The 18,963-nt window shown below is 43.5% G+C and overlaps 1 protein-coding gene and 1 non-coding gene across 34 annotated transcripts in view; one reads left to right on the top strand and one right to left on the bottom strand.

The window, feature by feature from the left end:
- Positions 1-18,963, bottom strand: part of ADD1 (adducin 1) — a 91,242-nt gene that overhangs the window by 44,779 nt on the left and 27,500 nt on the right. For 3 of the 33 annotated variants that reach the window (XM_086404569.1, XM_086404592.1, XM_086404576.1), the window contains exon 1: positions 5,756-5,854. The exons of 28 other annotated variants lie outside the window; for them this stretch is intronic. The gene's annotated coding sequence lies outside the window, so the exon portion shown is untranslated. Of the gene's footprint in view, positions 1-5,755; positions 6,049-18,963 lie in introns of those variants that run through there. 2 more of the 33 variants (XM_086404598.1, XM_086404583.1) reach the window with 1 other exon arrangement.
- LOC147370176 (U6 spliceosomal RNA) lies at positions 8,222-8,328 on the top strand. Its single transcript, XR_015166317.1, has one exon. It is a non-coding gene; the product is annotated as a U6 spliceosomal RNA (small nuclear RNA).

Here is an 18,963-nt window from a genome sequence, read left to right as displayed (position 1 = left end):
TCCAAATGGAACACAGATCTAAATGTAACAGCGAGACCATACGATTCTTACAAGAAAGTGAATAAATCTTTGAGACCTTGGCTTAGGCAGTCTTATATGACACCGAAATAGCAACAAAAGAAAGAAAAAAAAAAGATAAACTGGCCTTCCTAAAAATTAAACTATTTGTGCTTCAAAGGATATATAAAGTGAAAAGACAACCCATAAAATGTGGAGAAATTTACAAACCATGTATCTGAGAAAAGATTTACATCCAGAATATACAACTTACTTCAAAAACTTGAAAGTCATCAAGCAACCTCAGTAGATGCCACAATGAACAGAACTGCCCGGTTGAGCCTAAATTCCTGACCCTCAAAATCATGAAATATGAATAATAAAGCAGAGATTTTAAGCTGCAAAGTCCTGGAATGGTTTGTTGTGCTGCAACAGATACCTATAATAACGTTCGTGATACGGGGAAGGAGAATGAAAGCAGCCAGAACTGCAAGGGAGACACTGTTCTTTACTCGTATTTGAGCCTCTCGCCTCCCCTGTCTGATTGTCCTCCTTACATTACAGGTCACTCAGCTAGGAGGCCAACAGGGCTAGGGTTGTAACACCGGACTCCTGGCTGCAGAGCCCATGTTTTTAACCTCTAAGCTGTACTGTAATTGATGATGACCACAGGGAGGGAAAACAATGTCCCCGAAGGACGGCACGGGGTGGAACTGAGGGCACAGATGCCTTGAACAGGAGGACCCAACCTTGGGAATCTGGGGCTGGCGCCGTTAGCTTTTTAATGTGCATGTGAATTGCCTAGAATCACGTCAGGGCACAAATTCACAGCATGAGACAGAGCCAAGATCCTGCGTGTCTCGTGAGCTCCCTGGTGACACCAATGCCAACGGACCTGGACCGCAGTTTCAATGTGTGTGTTAGTCGCTGGGTCACGCCCGACTTAAGACCACAATTTCAACAGTAAGTCTTCAAAGAATAACCAGTTGAAGAAAACATCTTTTTTTAAAGAGAAAGATCAATTTTGATACTGCTTTTCTGACATCTAAAGATATGACAGCATACTTAAAGTAACACTATTTTGAGGACTTCAAAGTATAAAAACAGTGACTAAAAGACAATAAAACATAAGGGAACCAATGGCCTACAAACTTACTCTTCTCTGAACATATCCTTTAAAATGTTTGTTTCATCTATTTAACCTAGTTTGTTCTATAAGAAGGACCCAAAAAACAAAATATTATTCATGGTTGTCTGACATTTCTTCATTAGATATAAATGGAAGCTGACCTTTCTGAGCCAATGATAAAAATGTTCCACTTGAATGTTTCGGGGAAAAATATACAAAAGATTACACAGTATTAAGAGTTCTCTATTACCAAATGAGTCCCAATTTTAAATCATTTTCATAGGTAAATAAGAGAGGGGAACATTTTAGTGGCAACTACAGCTGCTTCCTGGTTGCAGAGCTGACTTAAAGAAAACAATCTTTGTAAAACCAACACGTTAAAGATAAGGCAGAGATTGCTCTGAATTTATTACAAATTGCCATGTGAATGGGATAAGATAAAAAACTGAAGACTAAATGTACATGTGCTCCATTCCTTCAATAAGGAAGACTATAAACTTAAGTCAAAATATACATACTCTGAGCCCAAGAAACAAGAATAAACATAATTCCACTTTTAAAGTACAAAACCTGTATTTTTTTTATCAATTATAGCTTCAAGTTTCATTGATGCAATTTTTAAGCGTGTGTTAAGACAGCAAATTTTTCTAGGAAAATCTCTACGAAGAAGTCATTACTTAACCCAAATTTTTTAAAAAGAAATGGAAAACATACAGATTAAAAAAACTTCCTGCAACATTAGAATAATTTTTAAATAGTTTAAAAAGATCAGTGTCCAACAATACATGAGTGGTTGTAATGTAATCTGTTCAACACAGTACTATGAAACTACGAATATTCTTTAGCATAATGTACCTGAGATTATGTAACATGTTTAAGTGAAAAACTATAATTTCCTATTCTACTACATAAAGTTGTCAACATTATCACTGTAGTCACACACAGACAAGATGATACAATGGCAAGTAAGCTGAATAAACTGATTCAAGAGAAGTGAGGATTAATGCTCCCCTAAGGATAATGTTCCCCTATCGCAATATTATAAAGTTGCTATAATTCAACCTGTGTAAATATTTTAAGATTTCACCAATCTTAAAATGTTGATACCCAATCAATGAAATCTGAGAACAATACTTTCAAATAAACAAACATACACACCCAACAGAATCCAAAAGTCTGGAAGACCCATGGAGACAAGTGTGGCCTGCCCACAGGACCCTTCATACTCACCCACTTCTCTCCATCTCTACCACATCGCTCTAACCTAGACAATTAGCACTCACCTCCTGGACACACAGTAGCCTCCTCATTAACTTCTCTACTGCCCGTTTCTTTGACATTGCCCCCACCAACCCATTTTTCACAGTGAGTACAGAGTTTCAAAATGTAAATCAAAGCATGTTATTCACCCCTCTACTTAAAACCTGACAAGGTCTCAGGAGGAACCTTTGCCAGATCTTGCTTCAAATAAAGTGTAAAATAAAAATCTAAAAATAACATTCAAGACAATTAGAAATTTGAACAATAACAGGAATTGGATAGCTTTAAGTAATTACTGTTAATTTTAGGTCTAATATTATGGTTATATTAGATACATACAGAAATGTTTACAGACAAAATAATGACATACGGAATTTGCCTAAACTGTGCATGGGATAGAGGGAGAGTAAGGGTTACACAAAATAAACAATACTGGCCAGGGGTTAATAACTGCTGAGACCGGACAAAGGATAAACAGAGTTCACTATACTATTCTACGCCGTGCGAGGCTGAAATGCTCCTAGAATAAAGTGCCTCCAGATTTTACATAAGCTGCTCTCCATCTGCCTTCAGATGAGCACATTTCAGCATGCTCTTTCAGACAGATATGACTGATATTGGGATGAAAGGACATTTTAAGATTAACTTTCCTTTTCTACTAACATCCCATCTAACCACTCTGCCGAGAATGTTATTCAGGAAATAACAGAAAGTGTGCCCTGGAATATTCTTTCCTAGCAAAGGTGTTCCAGCTCCAGTATGATTCACCTGCACTAATGTGTAACTAAACCTCAGATCAGAGACCAAACACATTTCCGCGTCTCTAAAACATCTAACGAGCTAATTCTAAAGCTCTGGGGGTAGATTCAATTACTTCTTGGCATCTCCCTTCTGGCACACACATTTTGAGAACTATTCCAACCATTCACATGATTTACTTTTGAAGTCCTAAAAACAGAATACTCAAAGCAAAGGCTGAAACAAGAAGGTGGCCATGAACAAAACTCTCCAGGTAAATCGAATGCCAGAAGACCCAGAGGGTCTTTTCAGTTTCTCACTGTTCTTAAAACGAGCTCAGAAAGCATGAAGACGAGGCAAATACACCCGGGGGAGCAAACACGCTCACGCAGTGTGGCCGCGGCGGCCTCTGCTGGTGCCCGAGGCCCCTCACCCCCAGCTGCAGACAGCCTTGGGAACTGTCAACAGGAAAACAAGGAAAGAGGTATCTGTCTCTGCAGTTTCCTCCTTCACGGCCACTCCCTCCTGATGCTTCATACATCTCATCAGAGCTGCTTTCCACACCACGTGCAAGGCACCAGAGACAGAAAGTTACAAAATGAGCAGATTTTAGACAAGTAAATGCAACTAAATATCCTTCATGCCATGAGAAATCTACTCATGTGTCAGCAGGGCAAAAGTGTCAGGGGAGGTAGAAAAGCAGAGCAAGGATGTTACCAGTTGAATCCTATGCCCCTAAATTCATGCTGAAGCCTTAACTCCTACTCCTCAGAATGTAACCTTATCTGGACACAAGTCACTGCAAACAGAATTAGTTAAGACAATGTCATACTGGAACAGGGTGCGTCCTGGATTCAATACTGATCTCAATACCGATCTCGGGTGGCCTCGGCCAGCAGCGGCCTGAAGCAGTGTTTTGGTCCCCAGCCAGAGACTGAGGTTAGACCACGGCAGTGATAGCACTGAATCCTAACTTCTAGACCACCAGGGACCAGTGGCCAGTGATGAGGCCCTGGCCCATCAGCTGTGTAGAAATGAATTTCCACATAGAGACAGAGGATAGTGAGACAAGTATAGTGTTTATTAGGAGAAAAAAGAGTGCACGTGGATAGACACACGGGTAGGTTCAAAGAGACAGTCAGGCCCTCACGAGAGCTGAGTCACTTTTACGGGGCACTTCTTCCGGGTTTCCTTTGGCCAATCATCTTGCTTTGCCTGGTTCTGAGTCCATACCTGGTTTATCTTTGGGTCCTCCCATGCGCAAGAGCATCTTTCAGTCAAGGTTGTTGCTACTGCTGCTGCTAAGTCGCTTCAGTCGTGTCCGACTCTGTGCGACCCCATAGATGACAGCCCACCAGGCTCCCCCATCCCTGGGATTCTCCAGGCAAGAAAGAACACTGGAGTGGGTTGCCATTTTCTTCTCCAACTCAGTCAAGGTAGATTTTAGCAAAGAGGACTGTGGGTGGGCTGACATCGCTTACTGTAGAGGGGAGGCCCCCTCCCTTTTGACCTCCAAGGAGCCCTTCTGGGCATGTGCAGTCAGGGAGGTTCCCCTGACTTCGAAAAGGAGGGATATGTGGTCTCTCTCTCCTCTGGACAGGCCTCCGCTCTCCTCCTCCTCGCTACTTTGGAATGTCTGTCCACAGGGGAGGAACTCCGGCCCCTCAGTCTGGGGCCCATCCAGCCCCCGCCTCAATCTGACTGGCGTCCTTTCGCAGGCGGGACCTCGGGACACAGACATGACTACAGGGGGAAGGCCACGTACAGAGGCCCCCTCACTGTCTCAGAAGGAACCTGCCCTGCTGACACCCTGACTGGGCACGTCTGGTCTCCAGAACTGAGACGATAACCTCCTGGTTCAAGTCACCCAGGCTGTGGGGCTATTCATGGCAGCCCCGGGACACTGAGAGAGAGGGCCGCCAGGAAAGCTTCACAGGAGAGACGCTTTTAGAGCTAAGTGGCACTTCCAGGCTGGCCTGGGGCAGGAGGCAGTCAGTTAGTCAATGAACATCTCTGGGAGGGCTCCGTAACATTTGCACCCAGAATGAAACGACACACTCCGTTAAACAGAAGCTGGTCTCACCAAAGAAAAGGGAGGGGGTGGACAGCTAGATGAGGTGATGTGCATGTTAAATAACTGGATTGTGGGAATCATTTCACAATGCATATACACATCAAATCATCACGCTGTATACTTTAAACATATTACAGACAAATGTACCTCAATAAAGCCAGAAAAAAGCATAAAACAAAACAAAAACAAGTGGAGCCTTCACTGGAAAGAGTGACAAGATTTTAAACAAGTTTGGCGGAGCTAACACTGAAGGCTGAGCCCAGGCAAAGCGCTGAGAACAGTGCGGCACAGAAAGTCCACACCCTGCCCGGCGCCTCGGTGGGGAAGTAGAAGGGACAAAGAAGTCCCTATCAAAAATTCATAGCAAATTCTCAGAATCCTTCCACTGTGGAAGGGGTGCTCAGCCAGGCAAGGAAAGGGGAAGTTCTAACATCTCCTGACAAAGGAGCCCGGCACTGGAGCCCCCTCCCAAGAAAGATAGAGCACCACCACAGTGAGCTACACCTCCCGCTGCCTACGCTACTACCGGCCCACCCACACAAAGGACAAACACCTGCCTGTGTTTAAGATTCCTCTTCACAGCTTCAGGAAGTTCTGTGCCCTGCCTGGGGCCCCGCGGCTCACCGAAAGCCTTTAAGTACTCTGATCAGATCCCTTCTATTCCTGGGTCTCCAGATGTTCCCATGGAGACGGAACTGCTCAAAAGTTCAAGATAAGCTCTGCTTACTAAGTGGTAATTACTGATCTAACTCATTTCTTACGTGTATTAACTCATCTTCCCTACAGATAAGGAAACTGAGAGGCACGAAGCAGTGAAGAGCCGACAGCAGGGTTACTGGGATCGTAACTCAGGCTGCCTGGCACCAGGGCACCTGCTTTTAACACTAGCACACGTCACCTCTCACCCTCACGTGTCCACAAGCTCAAGGTAGAAAAAAATGGAAAGGTAAAACTGAATCAAAGCAGTGCTGCCTAGCCGAGCTACCTACTCTCATGCTCCTTCCAGTGAGGAACTATATGGGTGGGCCCTCTTGCTTCTCTCCTTTAGGATGAATGATTTAACAGGTTCCCAGGTTAAATCTTCCACACTTTGTAACATTTCTACAGTTATATAGCTGCTGTTTTCCTTAACTGTAGCATTTAATCAATTTTTTAGTGTATTACAGAGATTCCAATTACTTGCTGAAGGTTACACAGCCATGGTGGGAAAGCATGACTCTTAAATTAAGACTATGGTTTAGAGACCGCACTCTTACTGCTTCTACTGAACAGCCCCTCTGTGCTGAGGGAAGGCTTCTTCCCTCTGTGGACAGTAATGGGCAGAGGACAGACCCCTGGGCTAGGTACCAGTGGTTAGTCCCACTCGTTCCACCGTATAATTTCAACACTTAGGGAGTCCTCACCCATGAAGTAAAAATACCTTCTTAACCTAATGGTTAAATGAGAAAATGTATCTGAAAGCAATAAAACAGGATAGAGGCTAGTCACCATCTCCATGACTCACAAACTCCATCATATTCCCCAAGCCCAGCTGAGGAAATGCAGCTAGAAAATGCAAGGGATGAGAAGAGTGACTGATGCGTGAAGGGGACAAGGACAGCGCCACGGGCCACTGCGGAGGACGCACTTCCACAGAGACCAGTTCACTCCGACAGCCCTGCAGGAGTTCCTGAGGCCTCAGGTAAGTAGACAGCCACTCAGGACCTAAACCCAAGACCACCGGCTCCAAACGCCACGCTCACCCACAGCTGCCACACAGGAAGTCACAAGGTGGACACTGGCCAAGGGCAGGCAGCACACTGCAGTCTAGCCTCCCCCACCGACGGCCACACGATAGGCCTCAACAAAATCTAAGTGGGTGGATGGTGGAGAGGCATATAAAATCACTTTCCATTACTAATTTCACAAAATTCTGCTAAATTCACTAAATTACTAAACTCACAAAATTCATCCAAGCAAACAAAAAAACGCTATTTCAAGTAACACCCATTACTTTCAGATAGCACGTACAGCAAATATTAGCCAGCATACTCTTAAGCACTTTCAAGAAGTAACTTCACAAAGCAAACTACAATTCAGATTTCATGAGAGGAATCCAGGAGAAATAATTTTATGTGTTGCTGTTGTTAAGTCGCTAAGCCATGTGCGACTCTCTGAGACCCCATGGGCTGCAGCATGCCGGGCTTCCCTGTCCTTCACTACCTCCCAGGTATCTCACAAACTAGCAAATACCTACCCCTCCACAGGACGGTCTCCACCAGTTACTATACCGATGCACATATTCTGAGATGTTCATGCCCAGAACACATGCAGAAAAAACAGAATTCAATTTTATCCTCTGACCACGTCAACCACTTTCTCTATTTTAGTTCCTTCATGATACTGTTAACCGTCCTTCAATTACCTTACTATTTTCATTTTTTTAGCTATATTTTTCCTGAATCAATGACTTTCAAAATTTACAGCTTAACTGAAACAAAACATTTTCTCAATTTCATTCCATGAGGGCAACTTACTTTTATCTTTCTGGGAAGGAGGAGGAAGGTACCAAAACTTGGCAGGGCTGTAAGCAAGGAAGGTTAAAACACCACAAAAACAAGCAAGCAGCTTTTTCAGAATTTAATGGTAACTAAATGTTCCAATTTGTGAAGTAACTGGTTTTGTGGAAGACAAATGATAAAAGAAAGCTCTGAAGGCATGACTCAGCCAAGACTAATAAACCGAGAACAAAACTGTTGAGAATGCTAACATATGCATACTCTGTCCACACAAACACTGGGACTTCTGAAAACGGTGTCAGCTTTCCCACTTTAGAGCAAGAGAGGAAATATTTAAAATCACAATAATCAGTCTCAGTAAAAATCTGCCACAGGTTTACTCTCTGAAAAGTATTAACATTTATATCAGCTGATGGAGATTGGAAACCCTTTATGCTATGAAATAATTATGAGCACACAAATTCTTAGTGGTCTCAATTTCACAAAAATAAGGATATACTATTAAGTGAAAAAAAGCAAGGTACAGTGCTCACTTCAGCAGCACATATACTAAAACTGGAAAGATACAGAGAAGATTGGCATGGCCTCTGTGCAAGGATGACACACAAATTCATGAAGCATTCCCTATTTCAAAAAAAGCAAGATACAGAGAACAGCGTACCTAGAGTTCCTCTTGAGGCGGGAGGAAGGATACAAAAAACACTCATATTTGCTTGTATTTGCATAAAGAAATGTAGGAACAAATGTACTAGAAATTTAAGATGGTGGTTTGCACTTTTAAGGAATGGAGGGATCCGGGTAGACGGAGGACAGAGAAAGCCAGCAGAGTCCTTGTTGTACAAACATACATTTTTAAAATTAAATTCATAAAAAGTTTAAAAATAAAACACCGTAAAGCACATAAATAAAATCCTAAGCATCCCTGAAGGTATAAATCAACAGCATACACAGTATCTTGTCCTTCCAGCAGGGTAATGACATCAAGCATTTGTCTTAAAGTTTTATAGTTTAATATATAGTCTGTTGGGCATCTACCGACCTGGGCAGTTCATCTTTCAGTGTCATCTCTGAATGATCATGACTAGGTCATGGCATCCGGAGAAATATCAGTAAGCTCAGATACACAGATGGCACCACCCTTATGGCAGAAAGCAAAGAGGAACTAATAAGCCTCTTGATGAAACTGAAAGAGACTGAAAAGGCTGGCTTAAAACTCAACATTCAGAAAACTAAGATCATGGCATCTGGTCCCATTACTTCATGGCAAATAGATGGCTAAACAATGCAAACAGTAGAGACTTTATTTTCTTGGGCTCCAAAATCAGTGCAGATGGTGACTACAGCCATGAAAATAAAAGACGCTTGCTCTTTGGAAGAAAAGGTATGACAAAACTAGACAGTATATTAAAAAGCTGACAAATCACTTTGCCAACAAAGGTGCATCTAGTCAAGGCTATGGTTTTCCCAGTGGTCATGTATGGATGTGAGAGTTGGAGCATAAAGAAAGCTGAGCGCCGAAGAATTGATGCTTTTGAACTGTGGTGTTGGAGAAGACTCTTGAGAGTCCCTTGGACTGCAAGGAGATCCAACCATTCCATTCTAAAGGAGATCAATCCTGGGTGTTCATTGGAAGGACTGATGTTGAAACTCCAATATTTTGGTCACCTGATGTGAAGAACTGACTCATTGGAAAAGACCCTGATGCTGGGGAAGATTGAAGGCAGGAGGAGAAGGGGACAACAGAGGATGAGATGGTTGGATGGCATCACCGACTCAATGGACGTGAGTTTGAGTGAACTCCAGGAGTTGGTGATAGACAAGGAAGCCTGGCATGCTGCAGTCCATGGGGTCGCAAAGAGTCGGACACGACTGAGCGACTGAACTGAACTGAACTGATATATACCGTTAAGAACTTTAGCAGGGTGGCCCTATCCTGACTTTCAGGTGATAAATGTAGGCTCTAAAGAGACTATCTTATCTCAAGGTAGAAATATTAACCAAACTTTCAAGTGAGTTAAGAAAGTATTCAGTTAATGAGCCCCTCATAGTCAGTCTTCCAAAATGATTCTGTTCCCATCAGAAGTATTTATGACTGAATATTTCTTTAAATCAGTACTGGCTCCACTGTGCAGCCACTGCATATTTCCAACTTACCAAAAGCAATGGAGTTCTTGGCCTCTAAGCACAACAGGGCATTTCATCCCATAAGGAATCCAGGGAATATGAAGTACCTCCCTTCCCAAGTTAGGGAATGACAGGCAAGGTTTACTGCTGAAGAACAGGGCACTCAGCACACACCTTGAAGTCCAAAGTTACGAGGGAAATCCAGTCATCTTGTTCATTCCGAAAGCCGACCAGGCTTTCCACGGGTCCACAGTCTGAGCGTCTCACACTGCTGTCCGGTGCTCAGGAGGGGCTGGGAACAGTGTGAAAAGCCCGCAGAGCTGCAGGCAGCACAGCAGGCCTGAGGACCTTGAGAGCCGTTCTGACGCAATGCTATGAAGACCTGCGTGGTAGTTTAAACCTAACCCCTTCATTTCAGAACTATGAAAACTGAGGCTCAGAAACAGCAGAAGATGGACCTGGGCACACTGGGCATCACGGGCAGAGAACAGCAGCCCGGTGTGTCTGAGGTCAGGCTGAGGGCAAACCAGAGGTCCAACGCGCAGCTTGCCGCTAGATCCTGAACTTCTGAAGTCGCTTAACTTCTCTCTGAAAATCAGTTTCATCACCTATAAATGAATGCTGTCATGGAAACCTCAAGGGATATTATAAGAATCAAAAATGCTACTTAGACAGCATTTAGCAGTGTTTGCCAGTGGACACATATTAAAGGGCGGCTATGATTACTGGACAAGGCTGGGTCCAAAGTGTCCTGGTCAGGTTTTATGGACATTCCACAACACCAAATTCCTCCTTGCTTGCTTTATTTTTACTATTGGTTAGAAATAACTGAAAATTTCAGACATCTATCACAACTGCAACTGGTTTCAAAAACATATTAAAAGATATTTTCTTATATGTATAATTTCTCATTATTACCACCATAGGAATTTCCTATGTTAATATCCAAAATACTTCTGAAGGCTTTAATAATCCAAATGATATTTGAAAGGGAAAACCATGAAGGTCTTAAAGTGAATAAAATGGCCTAATTTTCATTTTCTCACAATAAGGGGAAATGGCCAAAACCAACTGAAACAAAGGAAAATTATGCCTCAAACTGCATATATTTTATTAGTCTTTATTTAATCAAAATGTGCCATTTCAAACAAACATGACCCTACTGAGGTGGGGGCAGATTTCAAACTCTCAAAGGCTCCATCCGCACTTGGGCCACAGAAGCGACAGATCCCAGAAATAACTTTTCTGGGATGCAGCTGAAGCAGAAGCTGAAGGATATCCTCCGTGAACGCCTACCGAGCTCCTCCTGTCGTTGTTCAGTCACTAAGCCGTGTCCGACTCTCTGCAACCCCACGGACCGCAGCATGCCAGGCTCCTCCACCCTTCACCATCTTCTGGAGTTTGCTCAAACTCATATCCATTGACCTGGCAATGCTGTCTAACCATCTCATCCTGTCGCCCCCTTCTCCTCCTGCCCTCAATCTTTCCCAGCATCAGGGTCCTTTCCAGTAAGTCGACTCTTCACATCAAGTGGCCGAAGGACTGGAGCTTCAGCTTCAGCTTCAGCATGAGTCGTTCCAGTGAATATTCAGGACTGATTTCCTTTAGGATGGACTGGCTGGTCTCCTTGCAGTCCAAGGGACTCTCAAGAGTCTTCTCCAACCACAGTTCAAAAGCATCAATTCTTTGGCACTCAGCCTTCTTTACTGTCCAACTCTCACATTGATACATGACTACTGGAAAAACCATAGCTTTGACTATACGGACCTTTATTTGCAGAGTGATGGATGCCTCTGCTTTTTACTATGCTGTCTAGGTCTCTCCTATCTTTTTTCCCACAGAGCAAGCGTCTTTTAATTTCATGGCTGCAGTCACTCTCTGCAGTGATTCTGGAACCCAGGAAAATAAAATTTGTCACAGATTCCATTTTTTCCCCAACTATTTGCCATGAAGTGATGGACCACATGGCATGATCTTAGTTTTTTGCTCCTACCATGAAGCTAACGCAGGCTAGGCACTGTGTTAGCTTCAATCTGGATGCTTGGAGACTCAATGCACAAAACAGAGATTTCTGCCTTCAGGAAACATATACACATAGCAGAGGGGGCCAGGCAATAAGTGAGCTACATAAATAACTTACACAGTGCCATGGGCAGGGGACTGGGAGGATGGGGGTGGGGAGGTCAGTGGCAACATTAAGGAAGGGATCCTGAGGTGGCATCAGAGGTGGTGAGAGTGACAGGCACTCCAGCAACATCTGGAGCCAGGCCAGGAGTGAGGAGTGGCTTTGTTTGGGAGTGGAAGAAGGGGATGAAACTAAATCTGCTTATCATCATTTTCTTTAAGAACTGAGATATTTCAGTTACGTCTTGGTAAATAAGCAAAAAAAGATATTAACACTAGGAGGGCCCTTCATACCCATGTCCAAAACAGAACTCTTAATCATCCCCCAGCCTAGCCTCCCTGCTTGGACTTAAACTCCTGTAACACATTCTCCATAAAAATACAATCAAATCAGGTCCTCCTCCTACCTGATTCCTATCAGTGACTTCCCACAGTCCCTGAGTAAATCTGAACTGCTGATACCAGCCAGCAGGGACCTTTCCAGCTAGGGCCCAGCAATCTTTTTGCCTCCTTGTCCCAGATAAACTGGCCTCCTTCTTCTGCAAAAACACCCAGCTCCTTCCTGCCTCAGAACCTTTAGACCCTTCTCTGCCCAAAACAAATTTACTTCAGCTACTTTGAGCACCTTACTCCTTATCAGTCAGGTTTCAGGTCATGTTTCACATCCAAGTTTTGAGAAGTTTCCCTCACTGCGAGATTTAGAGCAGCCCCTCTTCCCAGCTCTCTCACATCACCCAGGGTTTTCTTCCCTTTCGAGGCATTCATTTGTACTTTCAGAGTACAGACTCTGGACTTAAACTGCTTGAGTTCAAACTCCAGCTCAGCCATTTACTGGCTCTGCAGTTGTTCCAGTAGCTAAGTTGTGTCCGACTCTTCGCAACCCATGGACTGCCAACAGCACACCAGGCTTCCCTGTCCTTCACCACCTCCCTGAGTTTGCTCAGACTCATGTCCATTCAGTCAGTCGTTGATGCCATCCAACCATCTCATCCTCTGTTGTCCCTTCTCCTGCCCTCACTTTCCCAGCATCAGAGTCTTTATGTGACTCGGCTCTTCCCATCAGGTTGGCCAAAGGATTGGAGCTTTAGCATCAGTCCTAACAATGAATATTCAGGCTTGATTTGCTTTAGGACTGACTGGTTTGACCTCCTTGCTGTCCAAGGGACTCTCAAAAGTCTTCTCCAAAGAAGAAAATTAAAAAAAAAAAAAAAAAGGTGGGTGGGGGGAGTCTTCTCTAGCACCACAATTTGAAGCATCAATTCTCGGGGCTCAGCCTTCTTCATAATCCAACTCGCATGTCTACAGGAAAAAGCACAGCTTTGACTATACAGACCTTTGTCATTAGAGTGATGACTCTACTTTTTAATACACTGTCTAGACTTGCCATAGCATTTTTCCCAAGAAGCAAGAGTCTTAATTTCATGCTTACACTCAGCATCTGCAGTGACTTTGGAGCCCAAGAAAATAACATCTGTCACTGCTGCCACTGTTTCCCCTTCTATTTGCCATGAAATGATGGGACCAGATGCCATGATCTTCATTTTCTTTTCAATTTTAAATTTATTTTTTAAACCAAAGGATAATTGCTTTACAGAACTGTGCCAAACAAGTTTCTGCCAAACATCACCATGAATCACCCATAAGTATATATATGACCTCTCCCACTTGAACCTCTCTCCCATCTCCCTCCCCATCCCAGACCTTAGGTTTTTCGAATGTTGAGCTTTAAGCCAGCTTTTTCACGCTCCTCTTTTACCCTCATCAAGAGGCTCTTTAGCTCCTTTTCGCTTTCTGCCATTATAGCAGTATCATCTGCCTATCTGAGGTTATTGATATTTCTTCCAGCAATCTTGATTCCAGCTTGTGGTTCATTCAGACCATCATTTCACATGATGTATTCTGCAAATAACTTAAATAAGCAGGGTAAACTCCTTTCCCAATTTTTTTTTTTTCTTTCCGAATTTTGAATGAGTTCGTTGTTCCATATCTAGTTCTAACTGCTGCTACTTGAACTTCATACAGGTTTCTCAGGAGGCATGTAAGGTGGTCTGGTATTCCCATCTCCTTAAGAATTTCCCACAGTTTCTTGTGATCCACATAGTCAAATGCTTTAGCATAGTCAATGAAGCAGATATTTTTCTGGAATTCATTGCTTTTTCTATGATCAAAATGGATGTTGGCAACCTCATCTCTGGTTCCTCTGCCTTTTCTAAATCCAGCTTGAACATCTGGAAGGTCTCAGTTTACGTACTGTTGAAGCCTAGCTTGAAGGATTTTAAGCATTACTCCCCTAGCGTGTGAGATGAGTACAATTGTGCAGTAGTTTGAAAATCCTTTGGTACCACCTTTCTTTGGGACTGGAATGAAAACTGACCTTTTCCAGTCCTGTGGCCACTGCTGAGTTGTCCAAATTTGCTAGCACATTGAGTGCAGCACTTTCACAGCATCATCTTTTAGGATTTGAAACAGCTCAGCTGGAATTCTATCACCTCCACTAGCTTTGTTCATAGTGACACTTCCTAAGGTCCACTTTTCTTCATATTCCAGGATGTCTGGCTCTAGGTGAGTGATCACACTATCACGGTTATCCAGGTCATTAATACCTTTTCTGTATAGTGCTTGTGTGTATTCTTGCCACCTTTTCTTAATCTCTTCTGCTTCTGTTAGGTTCTTGCCCTTTCTCTCCTTTATTGTGCCCATCCTTGCATGAGATATTCCCCTGGTATCTCCGTTTTCTTGAAGAGATCGCTAGGCTTTCCCATTCTATCCTTTTCCTCTATTTCTTTGCATTGGTCACCTAAGGCGGCCTTCTTCTCTCTCCTTGTTATTCTCTGGAACTCTGCCTTCTGTCAAGTGTGTCTTTTCCTTCCTCCCTTGCCTTTAGCTTTTCTTCTCTGCTCTCTGTAAGGCCTCCTCAGACGGCCACTTTGTCTTCTTGCATTTCCTTTTCTTGGGGATGGTTTTGGCCACCACCTCCTGTACAGTGTTACAAACCTCCATCCACAGTTCTTCAGGCACTCTATCAGATCTAATCCCTTGAATCCATTCATCACCTCCACTGTATAATAAGGGATTTGATCTAGGTCATACTCAGTCTAGTGGTTTTCCCTACTTTCTTCAATTTAAGTCTGAACTTGGCAATAAGGAGCTCACGATCTGAGCCACTGTCAGCTCCCGGTCTTGTTTTTGCTGACTGTATAGAGTTTCTCCATCTTCAGCTGCAAAGAATATAATCAAGGCAATTTCGGTATTGACCATCCAGTGATGTCCATGTGTAGAGTGATCTCTTGTGTTGTTGGAGGAAGGTGTTTGCTATGACTAGTGGGTTCTCTTGGCAAAGCTGTTAGCCTTTGCCCTGCTTCATTTTGCACTCCAAGGCCAAACTTGCCTGTTATTCCACGTATCTCTTTTCTTCTACTTTTGCATTCTAGTCCCCTCTGATGAAGAGAACATCATTTTCTGGCATTAGTTCTAGAAGGTCCTGTAGGTCTTCACAGAACCAGCCAACTTCAGCTTCTTCAGCATTAGTGGTTGGGGCATAGACTTGGATTACTGTTGAATGGTTGGAATGGTTTGGATGTTGAATGGTTCAGAATCAGTGAACTACAATGGATGGGAATGGGTGAATTTAATTCAGATAACCAAAACATCTACTACTGTGGGCAAGAATTCCTTAGAAAAAATGGAGTAGCCCTCATAGTCAACAAGAGTCTGAAATGCAGTACTTGGATGCAATCTCAAACACGACAGAATGATCTCAGTTTCCAAGGCAAACGCTCTGTAAGCTTGGGTAAATTTCTTAATTTCCCTGATCTCACCTCCCACATCTGAACTAATGAGGCTAACAAACGTGCCCCTCATAATGAGTGCAAAATGTCTAGCACGGATGTCTAACTAACCACATACTAACACACCAAGTGCCAGTTATCAGTACTACCTTCAGAAATCCACTGTCTCCCCGGTTAGAATGTAACCTCTCCAGAGAGCAGGAGGCTTACCTCCCTCACTCACTACTGTTTGCACATGGCTAACACCTAGTAGGCCCTCGATAAACATATACTGAGGAGCAAATACACACTCAGGTCTCACATTCTGGACTGGCAATGCTAATCTAAGTCTGGATTCCAGAGGCATCTGACTGTAAGAAAAGTCATCACTTTGCCCCATCCAATCAAAACTGACGTATGACCAAGAGACTCTGGGGATACAAGCAGTTAACTAAACAAACTCCAAATCTCAGTCCACCACTCACAAGGAAGTTCCAGGCTGCAAACCAACAATCTGTGTGTCAAACTGGGTTTTATATTTCAAGTAACCTGGGTATTATGTTTCTAAGAATTACGTCAATTCCCAAAGTTGGTAGACAAGACTAAAGCTGCATCCGTCTCTAGCTGACTGAATTTGGAGACTCAAGCAAGGATAACTCCCAAGGTCAGGAATTAAGAAAAGGAGAATTCTAGACTCATGGTACCAGAGGCCCAGAAAGACCCAGACAAGCAAGTCAGGAAGCACAGGCTGACCAGACATATGTGAGTACAGAAAATTCTATACAGACTTCATATGGAAGTTACTCTGCAATCCAGTTAAACACATGAGGAAGGACTAACAACATGAGCCTAAGACGAGAATGTTTTTACCTTGAATCGACAGTTAGCCAAGCAATACTATCACTGTTAACCAGAATGTGACCCAGTTTTAAAATGATCAAATAAACTGTTCTTTCCCAAGTATGTTATACTGCGGGTCTAGGAAAATCTAGGCACCTTGGCCTTGCAGCCTGACCTTCTAGGGTTAATAAAGGAGAGAAATGGTCCATTTAGTCAACTGTTCAATCCCAAGCCTCATATGAATAATCATGCTTCCTTCATTTACTTAGGGGAGGCAATTCTCCTCAGGGCCCAAAAGTGTGACAATACCTCAAACTGATTTCCACACAACAGTTCAGAACATTCTGAAAACCTACAGCATACTTTCGAGTGAACATCAACATTTTAGGATTCAGTGAACTAAAATGGACCAGAGTAGGTGAATTTAATTCAGATGACCAGTATATCTACTACTGTGGGCAAGAATACCTTAAAAGAAATGGAGTAGCCTTCACAGACAACAAGAGAGTCCAAAATGCAGTACTTGGGTGCAAACTCAAATACGATAGAATGATCTGTTCATTTCCAAGGCAAACCATTCACTATCACAGTAATCCAAGCCTATGCCCCAACCAGCTGAAGAAGCTGAAGTTGAACGGCTCTATGATGATCTACAAGACCTTCTAGAACTAACACCAAAATAAAAATGTCCTTTCCATCACAGGGGACTGGAATGTAAACGTAGGAAGTCAAGAGATACCTGGAGTAACAAGTTTGGTCTTGGGAGTACAAAATGAAGCAGGGCAAAGGCTAACAGAGCTTTGCCAAGAGAACCCACTGGTCATAGCAAACACCTTCCTCCAACAACACAAGAGACGACTCTACACATGGACATCACCAGGAATCAGCTTGATTATACTCTTTGCAGCCAAAGATGGAGAAGCGCTATACAGGCAGCAAAAACAAGACCTGGGAGCTGACTGTGGCTCAGAACACAGACTCCTCATTGCCAAATTCAGACTTAAATTGAAGACAGTGGGGAAAACCACTAGACCATTCAGGTATGACCTAAATCAAATCCCTTAATGATTATACAATGGAAATGACAGATTTAAGGGACAGAGTTCCTGAAGAACTAAGGATGGAGGTTCGTGACACTGTGCAGGCGGCGATGCTCAAAACCACCCCCCAAAAAAAGCAGCACAAGAAAGCAGAACGGCTGCCTGGGGAGGCCCCGCAGACGGCGGAGCAAAGCGGAGAAGGAAAGACGGCTGCCCAGGGAGGCCCCGCAGATGGCGGAGCAAAGCGGAGAAGGAAAGACGGCTGCCCGGGGAGGCCCCGCAGACGGCGGAGCAAAGCGGAGAAGGAAAGACGGCTGCCCGGGGAGGCCCCGCAGACGGCGGAGCAAAGCGGAGAAGGAAAGACGGCTGCCCGGGGAGGCCCCGCAGACGGCCGAGCAAAGCAGAGAAGGAAAGACGGCTGCCCGGGGAGGCCCCACAGACGGCCAAGCAAAGCGGAGAAGGAAAGATGCACCCATCTGAATGCAGAGTTCCAAAGAATAGCAGGGAGAGATAAGAAAGCCTTCCTCTGTGATCAATGCAAAGAAATAGAGGAAAACAACAGAATGGGAAAGACTAGAGATCTCTTCAAGAAAATTAGACACTAAGAGAACATTTCATGCAAAGAAGGGCTCAATAAAGGACAGAAATGGTATGGACCTAACAGAGCAAAAGATATAAGAACAGGTGGCAAGAATACACAGAACTATACAAAAACGATCTATATGACCCAGGTAACCACGATGGTATAACTCACCTAGAGCCAAAAGTCCTGGAATTTGAAGTAAAGTGGGCCTTAGGAAGCATCACTATGAACAAAGCTAGTGGAGGTGATGCAATTCCAGCTGAGCTACTTTCATCCTAAAAGATGATGCTGCTAAAGTGCTGTGTTCTATACGCAAGCAAATTTGGAAAACTCAGCAGTGGCCACAGGACTGGAAAATGTCAGTTTTCATCCCTATCCCAAAAAAAGGCAATGCCAAAGAATGTTCAAACAACTGCACTCATCTCACACGCTAGCAAAGCAATGCCCAACATTCTCCAAGAGAGGCTTCAACAGTATGTGAACCGAGAACTTTCAGATGTTCAAGCTGGATTTAGAAAGGGCAGAGGAATCAGCAATCAAATTGCCAACATCCAATGGATCATAGAAAAAGCAAGAGAATTCCAGAAAAACCATGTACTTCTGCTTCATTGACTACACTAAAGCCTTTGACTGGGTGGATCACAATAAACTGCAGAAAATTCTTAAAGAGATTAGGAACACCAGACCACCTTACCTGCCTCCTGAGAAGAATCTGTATTCAGGTCAAGAACCAAATGTTAGAACCAGACAAGGAACAATTGACTGCTTCCAAATTGGGAAAAGAATACA

This window comes from Bos grunniens, chromosome 6 (assembly GCF_055505025.1).
Source record: "Bos grunniens cultivar Pamir isolate PY7600 chromosome 6, Bosgru_T2T1.0, whole genome shotgun sequence".
In the NCBI taxonomy this organism is placed as follows: domain Eukaryota; kingdom Metazoa; phylum Chordata; class Mammalia; order Artiodactyla; family Bovidae; genus Bos; species Bos grunniens.
The sequence above is the reverse complement of the archived record's forward strand: the minus strand, read 5'-3'. Positions and strand labels throughout refer to the sequence as shown.